This window comes from Triticum urartu, chromosome 7A, assembly GCF_056163025.1.
Source record: "Triticum urartu cultivar PI428250 chromosome 7A, HENAU_Tu73, whole genome shotgun sequence".
Taxonomy (NCBI): domain Eukaryota; kingdom Viridiplantae; phylum Streptophyta; class Magnoliopsida; order Poales; family Poaceae; genus Triticum; species Triticum urartu.
This window is the reverse complement of record NC_141879.1, coordinates 104,254,142-104,268,316: the sequence shown is the minus strand read 5'-3', so window position 1 is coordinate 104,268,316 and position 14,175 is coordinate 104,254,142.

Sequence of the window (14,175 nt, the reverse complement as noted above, 5' to 3'; positions counted from 1 at the left end):
TCCAAATCCCGTGAAATGAAGGGGCAAGCAATGGGCATGCCTTGAAATGAAGGTGCTAGCCAATTGATGTGTCTGTGCGTAACTACTATTCACGTTGTTGGTCTGGTGCCTCCTTCTGGTTCGATAAACCTGGGTTCTCAACCGAGGGAAATATTATCTGCTACTATACTACTTCGCCCTTCCTCTTCAGGGAAAACAAACATCTCCATCGTGAGTAGCAACCCCTAGGAGGTAGTCAAGGTCAATTGTGCATGCGCGAGCAGGGTGTCCGACCTCCCGTCTTCTTTGTTGTTGAAGACAAACCACCTTCAAAGGTCTCCAGGCCTGCCGAGCTGCAACCTCCTTGAAGAGGTCAGAGATGACATCACCTGTCGGGGTCGATTGAAAGGATCGAGACGAACCTAGAGGGGCAGCGAATAGGTCCACTTATAAATTTTAATTCTTACTTAGCAACTTTTGCCATTTAAGGTTTTTTTTTATGTTCTTGTACTTGTTTGAGATAATTTTTCTAGTTCAGGGGATATTATTTCTGTTGATGGCTTGACTTAAACATGACACTTGTTTTCGAGTTTGATGTATAATTCTCGTTTCTTGATGCACAAATTTCAGCAATAAAGGTCGATGCCTCCCTTCCACCGTCCTTGCATAGTTAATAGATAATCTAATTTAGGAATTTTCCCATGAATTGATATGGCAGTCTCGTCACATTGTTTGTCGTCATGTTGTATCATGTGAAGCACTACCATAGGCATTATGTGTACTTGAAACAAACCTTCCACCTTCTCTAGACCAGTGGTGTCAATTTGTTCATATAAAAGTAGAACCATGATATCCTCGGAATTGCAGTTGGAATTGTTGTGTTCTAAATATCTTCCACATATAGGTGAAATATTTTTTCCATTGTGGTAAAGAGGGGGTGTTTCACAAATCTACTTAATGTTTTGAGCAGCGAGGGCAGGTTGATCAAGCAGGTGTTCATGGGGAAAAGGGGGAAATGGAAAATTTGCAATAAGTAATTGAGTATAATTACCATGTGTCAGGGCATATATGATTGGCAAAAAACAGAACTTGAGAAATGGACAACAAAAATAATGGTAATGATGTGGGTGTGTGAAATTTGCCATGGGGGAGGTTGTATTGTTTATAACTAGTTGAAAGATCGTGGATGTCGCCTAGAGGGGGGGGGGGGGGTGAATAGGCACTTTAAAATAATTATGGTTTAGGCTTGAACAAATGCGGAATAAACCTAGCGGTTAATTTGTCAAACACAAAACCTACAACAACTAGGCTCACCTATGTGCACCAACAACTTATACTAAGCAAGATAAACAACTATGTGATAGCAAGATATATGACAAGAAACAATATGGCTATCACAAAGTAAAGTGCATAAGTAAAGGGCTTGGGTAAGAGATAATCGAGGCACGCGGAGACGACGATGTATCCCGAAGTTCACACCCTTGCGGATGCTAATCTCCGTTTGGAGCGGTGTGGAGGCACAATGCTCCCCAAGAAACCACTAGGGCCACCGTAATCTCCTCACGCCTCACACAATGCAAGATGCCGTGATTTCACTAAGGTACCCTTGAGGGCGGTCACCGAACCCGTACAAATGGCAACCCTTGGGGGCGGTCACCAAACCCGTACACTCTCGCAACCCTTGGGGGCGGTCACCGGTACCCGTCAAATTGCTCGGGGCGATCTCCACAACCTAATCGGAGACCCCGACACTTGCGCGGAGCTTTACACCACAATGATTGAGCTCCGAACACCACCAACCGTCTAGGGCGCCTAAGCACCCAAGAGGAACAAGCTCAAGGGTACCAAGAACCCAAGAATAATAAGCTTCTCAACTTGTAACTTCCACGTATCACGTGGAGAACTCAAACCGATGCACCAAATGCAATGGCAAGGGTACACGGAGTGTCCAAGTCCTTCTCTCTTAAATCCCACCGAATCAACTAATGCTAGGGAGGAAAATGAGAGGAAGAACAAGAAGGAGAACACCAAGAACTCCAAGATCTAGATCCAAGGGGTTCCCCTCACAAGGAGGAGAAAGTGATTAGTGGAAATGTGGATCTAGATCTCCTCTCTCTTTTCCCTCAAAAACTAGCAAGAATCCATGGAGGGATTGAGAGTTAGCAAGCTCAAAGAAGGTCAACAATGGGAGCAAAAACGAGCTCAAGAGATTCGGTTCATTGGGGAAGAAGACCCCCTTTTATAGGTGGGAAAAAATCCAACCGTTATGCTCACAGCCCGCACAGAGTGGTACTACCCCTCCAAGGAGCGGTACTACCGCTAGGGCGGAAGTACCCCTTTGAAAAACAACAGCGAGGAGGCAAAAGGCCAGTAGAACCGCTGGAGCGGTACTACCGCTCGTCCTCACGGTACTACCGCAAATGGTAGAGGTACTACTGCTTGCGAGCGGTACAAAAAAAATACTTTCGTGCCTACTTCCGCTAAGCAAAACACGAGATTTGGTCCGGAGCGGTACTACCGCTTAGGAGCCACGGTAGTACTGCTCTGGAGTGGTACTACCGCTCAGGAGCCGCGGTAGTACTGCTCTGGAGCGGTAGTAAAAAATTACATCCGCTCTAGCCACGGTAGTACCGCTGCAGCCTTTACAAAAACAACCATTACTTCTGCAAACGGACTCCGAATTCGACGAAACCAAGTTTGTTGGAAAGCTAGCGACAAGGGCTAACACAATCTTGATAGAAATACCAATAAGAAGCAAATGAGAAAAGGCCCAAAAGAAAATGGTGAGAACCCTTCCTCGGATAAGACCGGTAAAACCTCCAACACCGAAAACATCATAGAAGACGCATGCAAACTCCGTTTTTGATGAACTCAAGCTTGTCATCAAGATGACCAAAAGCTCTAAAACTCACAAAGAGAACCAAATAAGAACCGATAAACATGATGCAAGGATGCAATGGTTTGAGCTCTCGACGAACGATACGATCAAGCTACTCACTTGAGAGCCCCTCTTGATAGTACGGCTATCGATCCGATAACCCAGTCTCCCAACTACCACCATGAGACCGGTAAAATAGAAAACCTATCAAGGGCAAAACCCTTGCCTTGCACACGATCCACTTGAGCTAGATGATGACGATCTTGTCCTCCTCAAGATGGACCACCTTTCTTGATTGCGTTGGGTCGATGGAGACTAGATGACTGCTCCCCCATACTCCACTATGGGTGAGCCACTCTTCGGCACATCTTCACAAGTCCATTGACACCAAAATGGATGGCAAGCTTCAAGCACTTGATCTCTTCATGATTCTCCACTTGAACTTGCACACGGCAATCTTGATGACGATCACCACTTGATGTCATCCTTCCCATGGGTTGTATGATATCATCCTCTTGACGCAAGCCCATGGACACGTACCTAACCCCACATAGACTCTCACATAGACCATGGGTTAGTACACAAAGTGCAATGGACAATGCTTACCATACCATGGGATCACTTGATCCCTCTCGGTACATCTTCTACTCTTTGTGAGTTGATCAACTTGATTCACTCTTGACTTAGTCTTGATCAACCTTGAATCTTTCCAACTCTCTTCGTTTGGATGATGTCTTGAAGGTAAACATGAATGATCACACAATCTTATTCTTCAAGACATGCTTGCAATAAGCTCAACACTCACATGACCAATCTTTGGATAATTCCTTAATAGCACCTTGGTCAACCCATAAACTCCTTGAAACCAACACATGGACTTCAAGAAATGCCTATGGAAAAATCCTTCAAATATAACTCAATGCAACCATTAGTCCATAGAGAATGTCATCAATTACCAAAACCACACACGGGGGCACCGCATGTCCTTTCACTAGTCCCTTTGGTTAATTTGCCATGATTTTTAAAAATTATTATGACTAGTTTATGGGAAACTAGTTAACATTTGCCATGCATGTGAAACAATTGAAGCAACATTGGCTAATTTGCCATGGATATGGACATGTAATGGTCGAAATTTATACAATGCATAGAAAACTTGAATTCCAAAACAAACATTTACCATCCAAAAATGAACATAGTAATTGGAAGCAACAAGGTAACATTTGTCGTGCATATGGAAACTACTAAGAAAAGCAAGATTTATATTTTTGCCAAATGATATGAACATGTAATAGATAAAATTTCCATAACTGCATAGGAAACTTCATGTCGAAACAATTTTTTTGCCATCCATCTAGCATAACAGGAAAAAGTAGAAATCATCCATCTATCATTTACCCGCAAAAGAAAACACTTAGTTCCAATCTTTTTTCCCCGCGCTCGTCCAAGTAAGAGGGAAACCCTCCTTTCCCTGCAGTCCGACCTGGAAAGAGGAGGCGGCGACCAAGGGAGGCCATCAATGGCGGCGCACAAGTGAGATCTCCTCCTACTCGTCCTCCTACACAAACACGAGCATCCCCGCCATTGCGTCTCCTTCCCCAACTCTCTTGGCGCCCCATCATCTCTATTGCGACATCTCGCCTTTGCCATGGCCGTCATGGCATGGAGCTTCTTGTCCGCCACCGCTCCAACTCCCTTAACCCTTCTCAGGCGCCCCCTCCCCCATGCCGTCGGATCACTTACTCCTCCATCATTTCCCCATCGAACCAGCTCCTTATCCACCCCATCCACACCGAACCACTTTCTCCTCTTATATGAGATCCCCTTTTATTTTTCTTCTTCATCCTCTAGCCCTCCCCACAGAACCACCTCCTCTCTTCCCCTTTCATAGCGCCTCTGATAGTCCATTATGTTTGGAAGATTATTGCTAACCCTCCTTGTTTCTTGTTGCAGATGTCGTTGAAGATTGGACCACCGTGAGACTGATTTAAGGTGAGAACAAACTCTGGGTTATGTGACATGATGGTGAACCATGAATGCATTTTTGTCAAATGATATGTAAATTATTGTTGTTGTGTAGTGCCCATGCACAGATTCTATGATGCATATTTTTTCCTTGTGAAGTGAGATGATGAATCTTGCAATATGTGATATGGTGATTGTTGTTGTGTGCTGCTTTTTTTTGTGTAGAGTGATGGAGAATAAAATTTATAAAGTTCATAATGAATGTTTGTTTGTGTGTAACAAATATGATTCCGTACTGAAACCTCGGTAAGACTCCGTGAGCCAATGCAGTAAACATCAAAACAACCAAATTCGTATTCATGTCCATTATAGTTTTCCGGCTGAATTGGAACTGAAACCAATTCAATATGGAGGCCTCCAATTCTTTCATTTTCAAATTTTGCAGAGATTTAAGAATGGGAGCAAACGTTTTGGCAAAATGTTGATTGATTTTTTGTTTTGCCAGATTTCTCGCACTCAATGTGTTTAATTTTTTTAGCAATGTTCATGCCGATTTTTTCCAATGATTTCTAACCTTTTTAAGTCATTAGCCTCTTCTCTCTGGTTTGCTGAGATGTTATCATATTTTAAAATTGGATAAGCAAGTATGCGAAATATCATGTTCTCAAATGTTTGCTAGAAGACCCACTATTTGGCTTTCAGGTACTAATGAAGTAGCAAGGAGGTGCCAAATATTAATCAATGGTTTCTGACATTTTCTGTACTAAGGCAATATTTTATAGGGATTTCATGGTGCCTAGTCGTTGTTAGGCCTCCCATACCGCACCATCATCCTCCACTCTAGCCCCGCCCTCACCGTTCCGAGGCCCACGAGAGGAGCCATGGATGCCACCTCAATCGATGGCGCCAGACGAATTGGAGAGTCAGTGACAGAGGATGTGGCTAGCGTGAGCAAAAATAATTGGCGATGTGGTGTTCTGCTGGATGGAGTACATGCAGGAACTGACGGAGGTGCAGGCCATCGCATGCGAGAACCCTGGCTTTCAGGTGGTTGTCCAGATGTGTATCGAAAAAGGTTTTCGCCCCGCTTTATATATAAAGCAAAGATCCACAACAAACCGGTATAAATGCATGCCACCACAATACATGCACACACCCAAGGCAGGATACATATGCGCTGAGCACAGCAACACCACCCCTATCACTACAAGAGTAACCGGGGACTCCCCCGTGAACATGCCACCACGAAGAGATGAAGCCGCGTATGAGGAACCGTGGACTCCTAGGCGACGCCTACAAGAAGGTTACGACACCGAAGCGCCGCCGCCGCCCGATCTAAGGATCAGAGTTTCCCATGGAGCAACATGACTGGCAATGAGAGCCGGGACGACGCCTTCAAGAAGGGAACGAGCTTCACTGCCGCCAGTCTGTCCGAAGACAGAGCAGGTTTTCACCCCGGCCAACACTCACCGTCACCGAATGCCACACCCCGGCTACCACGCCGCCCACACGGCCATGGCCACCGGGCAGCACCAAGCCACGGGCTCTGCCCAAGAGCGCCGCGCTACCACCACCAGAGCCGCTGCCCCGGCATCCAAGACCTTGACACCTCCACACCCAAGACCCGCCGCTACCCCAACCGAAGAGACATGCGGAAAGGCCCCACCTTTCGCACCCCTAGACGGCCCCCAGCTCCAAGACCCAAAAGGCTGGCCAAAATTGGCCACCATCAACCCGTCCTGCTGCACCGGGCGCAAGACGAGCACAGTCCTGCAGCCGGGCGTGAAATGAGCATGGTCCTGCAGCCAGGCGTGAGACAAGCAGAGTCTTGCTGCCGGGCGCGAGACAAGCACAGTCCTGCTGCTGGGCGCGAGACAAGCTTGCTCCAATAGCCGGGCGCGGGACGAGCTCGGTCCTGCAGCACCGGGCGCGAGACAGGCGATGGTCTGCAACTGGGAGAGGTCCAGCCCTTCAACGAAAGTAGTGCTCGAGCGCCGAGGGGAGGGATCGAAGGCTGGAACAGTCCACCTGCAAACGAGCTGACGCCGGCGAAGAAGCCAACTGTCGCTGTAGCTGGGATCGCCAAGCTGTCGTGTAGACACTAGGCAGTAGGAAGGCCACACAACACCTCCGTGCACCGCTGTATCCCATGACCAGAGCAGCCACCACGCCGGGTCGCTGTCCTACTCCGCGTCGCTCATCGGGACCAAGCCGAAGGCCCGACAGAGCACGCAACCACCGGCCGCACCTCCGCCCGCCAGCCCCGCCGCCAAAAGACACGCTGCCGAGAGGTGTAGCCCCACGGGACCTGCATGGAGCTCATACCCCGCCACCATGGCTGCAGCAGCGCCTGGCCAAGGGCAACCAACCGCAGCCAACCCCACCCAGCCAGAGGACCGCCCAAGGACGGTCGCGTACGATGCAGACCAAGCCCCCCGCCACCTGCACCCAACCGCAACGCAGTCGCCACCACCAGATCCTCCCCCGTCGCCGCCCGAAGCCCCCCGCCACCTGCACCCAGCCGCAACGCAGTCGCCGCCACCAGATCCTCCCGCCGCCGCCGCCCGAAGCCCCCCGCACCTGTCGCTCGCAGCCCCGTCACTCCACAACAGACATGGCCAGCACAGCCACCACGGCGCCCACGGCCGCCCGTGCCAGCGCCACGGTCGTCCGCAGCGCCGCCGCCGTGCCCTGCGCAAGCGCCGTGTCCTGAGGAGATCACCACATCCCGCGCTGTAGGGCCGCCAAGGGAGGAAAGAGATCCCCACCTCCACCTACGTCGATTGGGCTTTGCTCGACGGTGCGCTCCGGCAGCGGCGAGGGAGGGGGTTGTTGGGAAATGCAGTAATTTCAAAAAAAATCCTACGCACACACAAGATCCATCTAGGTGATGCATAGCAATGAGAGGGGAGAGTATTGTCCACGTACCCTCGTAGACCGTAAGCAGAAGCGTTATGACAACACGGTTGATGTAGTCGTACGTCTTCACGATCTGACCGATCCTAGCACCGAAGGTACGACACCTCCGTGATTTGCACACGTTCAGCTCGGTGACGTCCCATGAACTCTAGATCCAGCTGAGGTCGAGGGAGAGTTTCGTCAGCACGACAGCGTGATGACGGTGATGATGAAGTTGTGACACAGGGCTTCGCCTAAGCTCTACAACGATATGACCGAGGTGGAAATCTGTGGAGGGGGCACCGCATACGGCTAAACAATCAACTTGTGTGTTCTAGGGTTCCCCCTCCCCATGTATATAAAGGAGGGAGGGGGAGGCCGTCTGGCCCTCGTTGGCGCTCCCGCAAGAGGGGAATCCTACTAGGACTCCAAATCCTAGTAGGTTTCCACCAAAAGGGAGAGAGGGGGAAGGAAGGAGAGGGAGAGGGGAAAGGAAAGGGGGGCGCCGCCCCCCTTCCTAGTCCAATTCGGACTCAAGGGGGAGGGGGTGCGCGGCCTGCCCTAGCCGCCCCTTTCTCTCTCCACTAAGGCCCATCGAGGCCCATTAGTTCCCTCGGGGTTTTCGATAACCCTCCGGCACTCCAGTTTTATTCGAAACTTCTCCGGAACACTTCCGGTGTCCGAAAATATCCGTCCAATATATCAATCTTTATGTCTCGACCATTTTGAGACTCCTCGTCATGTTCGTGATCACATCCGGGCCTCCGAACTACCTTCGGTACATCAAAACACATAAACTGATAATACCGATCGTCATTGAACGTTAAGCGTGCGGACCCTACGGGTTCGAGAACTATGTAGACATGACCGAGACTCATCTCCGATCAATAACCAATAGCGGAACATGGATGCTCATATTGGTTCCTACATATTCTACGAAGATCTTTATCGGTCAAACCGCAGAACAACATACATTGTTCCCTTTGTCATCAGTATGTTACTTGCCCGAGATTCGATCGTCGGTATCTCAATACCTAGTTCAATCTCGTTACCGGCAAGTCTCTTTACTCGTTCCGTAATGCAACATCCCGTAACTAACTCATTAGTCACATTTCTTGCAAGGCTTATAGTGATGTGCATTACCAAGAGGGCCCAGAGATACCTCTCCGATACACGGAGTGACAAATCCTAATCTCCATCTATGCCAACTCAACAAACACCATCGGATACACCTATAGAGCATTTTTATAGTCACCCAGTTATGTTGTGACGTTTGATAGCACACTAAGTGTTCCTCCGGTATTCGGGGGTTGCATAATCTCATAGTCATAGGAACATGTATAAGTTATGGAGAAAGCAATTGCAGTAAACTAAACAATCAAAGTGCTAAGCTAACGGATGGGTCAAGTCAATCACATCATTCTCTAATGATGTGATCCCGTTCATCAAATGACAACTCTTTTCCATGGCTATGAAACTTAACCATCTTTGATTAACGAGCTAGTCAAGTAGAGGTGTACTAGTGACACTCATTTTGTCTATGAATTCAAACATGTACTAAGTTTCCGGTTAATACAATTCTAGTATGAATAAGAAAACATTTATCATGATATAAGGAAATATAAATAACAACTTTATTATTGTCTCTAGGGCAAATTTCCTTCAGTCTCCCACTTGCACTAGAGTCAATAATATACATTACATAGTAATGAATCTAACACCCATGGAGTCCTGGTGCTGATCATGTTTTGCTCGTGAGAGAGGCTTAGTCAACGGGTCTGCAACATTCAGATCCGTATGTATCTTGCAAATCTCTATGTCTCCTTCCTTGACTCGACCACGGATGGAATTGAAGCACCTTTTGATGTGCTTGGTTCTCTTATGAAATCTGGATTCCTTTGCCAAGGCAATTGCACCAGTGTTGTCACAAAAGATTTTCATTGGACCCGATGCACTAGGTATGACACCTAGATCGGATATGAACTCCTTCATCCAGACTCCTTCATTTGCTGCTTTCGAAGCAGCTATGTACTCCGCTTCACACGTAGATCTCGCCACGACGCTCTGCTTGGAACTACACGTAGATCCCGAGCCCCGACCCCGATGCCGCCTGCCCCTCCCTCGCTGCAGGCACCCGAGGTGAGCACGCCTACTCCTCCCCCTCCCCTACCTTTGCCTAGGGTTCTTCAAATTTTAGTTGCATCAAATTAGTTAGGGTTCATCTATGGGTGGAAACGAATCAGATGCGGATGTTATCGGATACGGATGCGGCTCGGATGTTTTCTTAGATAATGAATAAACACTATTGTAATGCACCACATATTTCCTCCACTTGAACCTAATCCACCTTCATTTGACACACTGTTATGGACATAATGATATAAACCTCATAATTGGTATTGTACCAAAATTTGTATAACGGTGTATAAATACACTCAAAATGAAAAAAATGAAAAAAGAATACTAGTAGAGATGGATAGTAAACACGCTGCTACTAGCTAGATTAGATGCAGCGCGGGAGAGAACAAACGTTGCGGCTATGTGTCTTAGCAGTAGCGCGTGTCGCACGCGCTACTGCTAAGTAATAGCTGTAGTGCCTTATTAGTAGCGCGGTGTCCCGCGCTACTAGTGGGCATTAAACCCGCGCTACTACTAGGGTTTTCCCTAGTAGTGATATCTTGCCTTCAGATCTGTGATTGAAGGTGTACCCAACGGTCTCCTTTGGGTAACCTATGAAGACACATTTCTCCGATTTGGGTTCGAGCTTATCAGGTTGAAGCTTTTTCACATAACCATCGCAGCCCCAAACTTTAAGAAACGACAGCTTGGGTTTCTTGCCAAACCATAGTTCATAAGGTGTCGTCTCAACGGATTTTGATGGTGCCCTATTTAACGTGAATGCAGCCGTCTCTAAAGCATAACCCCAAAACGATAGCGGTAAATCAGTACGAGACATCATAGATCGCACTAATAACCCACAAGTATAGGGGATCAATTGTATCATCTTTCGATAAGAGTGTCGAACCCAACGAGGAGCTAAAGGTAGAACAAATATTCCCTCAAGTTCTATCGACCACCGATACAACTCTACACACGCTTAACGTTCGCTTTACCTAGAACAAGTATGAAACTAGAAGTACTTTGTAGGTGTTGTTGGATAGGTTTGCAAGACAATAAAGAGCGCGTAAATAAAAAGTAGGGGCTGTTTAGATAAAGACACAACTAAGTTAGGTTTAGTAGAGAGCTTTTTGTCACGAGAAAGTTATTTGTCCCTAGGCAATCGATAACTAGACCGGTAATCATTATTGCAATTTTATTTGAGGGAGAGGCATAAGCTAACATACTTTCTCTTCTTGGATCATATGCACTTATGATTGGAACTCTAGCAAGCATCCTCAACTACTAAAGATCATTAAGGTAAAACCCAACCATAGCATTATAAGGCATCAATTCCTCTTTATTCCCATACGCAAACAACCTACTTACTCGGGTCTGTGTTTTTATCACTCACGCCACCCACCATAAGCAAATCATGAACATATTTCAAACCCTACAACGGGGATCCCTCACGATTGCGCGACACAGAGAGCACCATAGGATAGCACCAATAATAAAACATGCAACTCAAACCAATCACGATCATCAATTAACCCATAGGACAAAACAGATCTACTCAAACATCATAGGATAGCCATATATCATTGGGAAATAATATATAGCGGTGAGGACCATGTTTATGTAGAGATTACAGTGGGTAAAAGAGGAGTTACACCAATGCATAGAGGGGGGAAGAGTTGGTGATGATGGCGGTGAAGTTGTTGGTGTAGATTGCGGTGATGATGATGGCCCGACGGCATTCCGGCGCCACTGGAAGAGAGGGAGAGAGAGCCCCCCTTCTTCTTCTTCTTCCTTGACCTTCTCCCTAGATGGGAGAAGGGTTTCCCCTCTGGTCCATGGCCTCCATGGCATGGGAGGGGCAAGAGCCCCTCCAAGATTGGATCTGTCTCTCTGTCTCTCTCTGTTTCTCCATTCCAGATTCTGCCCTTTCACCGTTTCTTAAATTCCCGGAGATCCGTAACTCCGTTTGGGCTGAATTTTGGACATGATTTTTATCCGGATATTAGCTTTCTTGCGGCGAAAGAAGGGCATCAACCGCCTTAAGAGGTGGCCACGAGGGTCAGGGGTGCACCCCCTACCTCTTGGGCCCCTCGAGCATCGTCTCGTGTTGATTTCACTTCCCAAAATTCACATATATTCCAAAAAAAATCTCTGTCAGTTTTTATCCCGTTTGGACTCCGTTTGATATGGATTTTCTGCATAACAAAAAACATGCAACAAACAGGAACTGGCACTGGGCACTGGATCAATATGTTAGTCCCAAAAATAGTATAAAAAGTTGCCAAAAGTATATGAAAGTTGTATAATATTGGCATGGAACAATAAAAAATTATAGATACGATGGAGACGTATCAGCATCCCCAAGCTTAATTCCTGCTCGTCCTCGAGTAGGTAAATGATGAAAAAGATAATTTTTTATGTGGAATTCTACCTAGCATAATATTGATCATGTAATCTAATCATGGCATGAATATTAAGACACGAGTGATTCAAAGCAATAATCTATCATTTGACATTAAGACAATAATACTTCAAGCATATTAATAAAGCAATCATGTCTTTTCAAAATAACATGGCCAAAAGAAAGTTATCCCTACAAAATCATATGGTCTGGCTATGCTCCATCTTCACCACACAAAATATTCAAATCATGCACAACCCCAATGAAAATCCAAGCAATTGTTTCATACTTTTGATGTTCTCAAACCTTTTCAACTTTCACGCAATACATGAGCGTGAGCCATGGATATAGCACTATAGGTGGAATAGAATATGATGATGTGTGGAGAAGACAAAAAAGGGAGAAAGTCTCACAATGACGCGGCTAATCAACGGGTTATATAGATGCCCATAAATTGATGTCAATGCGAGGAGTAGGGATTGCCATGCAACGGATGCACTAAGAGCTATAAGTGTATGAAAGCTCAAACTGAAACTAAGTGGGTGTGCATCCAACTTGCTTGCTCATGAAGAACTCGGGCATGTGAGGAAGCCCATCATTGGAATATACAAGCCAAGTTCTATAATGAAAATTACCACTAGTATATGAAAGTGATAACTCAAGAGACTCTCTATATGAAGAACATGGTGCTACTCTGAAGCACAAGTGTGGTAAAAGGATAGTAACATTGCCCCTTCTCTCTTTTTCTCTCATTTTTATTTTCTCTCTCTTTTTTTGTGGGATTCTTTGGCCTCTTTTTTTATTTGGGATTCTTTGGCCTCTTTTATTTTGATAACCTCACATGGGACAATGTTCTAATAATGATGATCATCACACTTTTATTTAATTACAACTCAATATTACATCTCGATACTAGAACAAAGTATGACTCTATATGGATGCCTCCGGCGATGTACCGGGATGTGCAATGATCTAGCGTAGCAATGACATCAAAAAAGGACAACCATGAAAACATCATGCTAGCTATCTTACGACCATGCAAAGCAATATGACAATGATGCTCAAGTCATGTATATGATGATGATGGAAATTGCATGGCAATATATCTTGGAATGGCTATGGAAATGCCATATTAGGTAGGTATGGTGGCTGTTTTGAGGAAGATATAAGGAGGCTTATGTGTGATAGACCCTATCGTATCACGGGGTTTGGATGCACTGGCGAAGTTTGCACCAACTCTTGAGGTGAGAAAGGGAAATGCACGGTACCGAAGAGGCTAGCAATGATGGAAGGGTGAGAGTGCGTATAATCCATGGACTCAACATTAGTCATAAAGAACTCACATACTTATTGAAAAAATATATTAGTCATCGAAACAAAGTACTACGTGCATGTTCCTAGGGGGATAGATTGGTAGGACAATACCATCACTCATCCCCGACCGCCACTCATAAGAAAGACAATCAATAAATACCTTATGCTCCGACTTCATCACATAACAGTTCACCATACGTGCCTGCTACGGGAATCACAAACTTCAACACAGGTATTTCTACAATCCACAACTACCCACTAGCATGACTCTAATATCACCATCTTTATATCGCAAAACAATTGCAAGGAATCAAACATATCATATTCAGTGATCTACAAGTTTTATGTAGGATTTTATGACTAACCATGTGAATGACTAGTTCCTGTCATCTCTCTAAATAGATATAAGTGAAGCAAGAGAGTTTTTAATCCTTTCTACAAAATATATGCCCACGCTCTAACAAATATAAGTGAAGCAAAAGAGCATTCTACAAATGGCGGTTTTCTATGTGAAGAGAAACAGGCAATCCAAACTTCAAAAGATATAAGTGAAGCACATGAAGCATTCTATAAAGCCATACTCAAAAGATATAAGTGAAGTGCAATGAGAATTCTATAAATC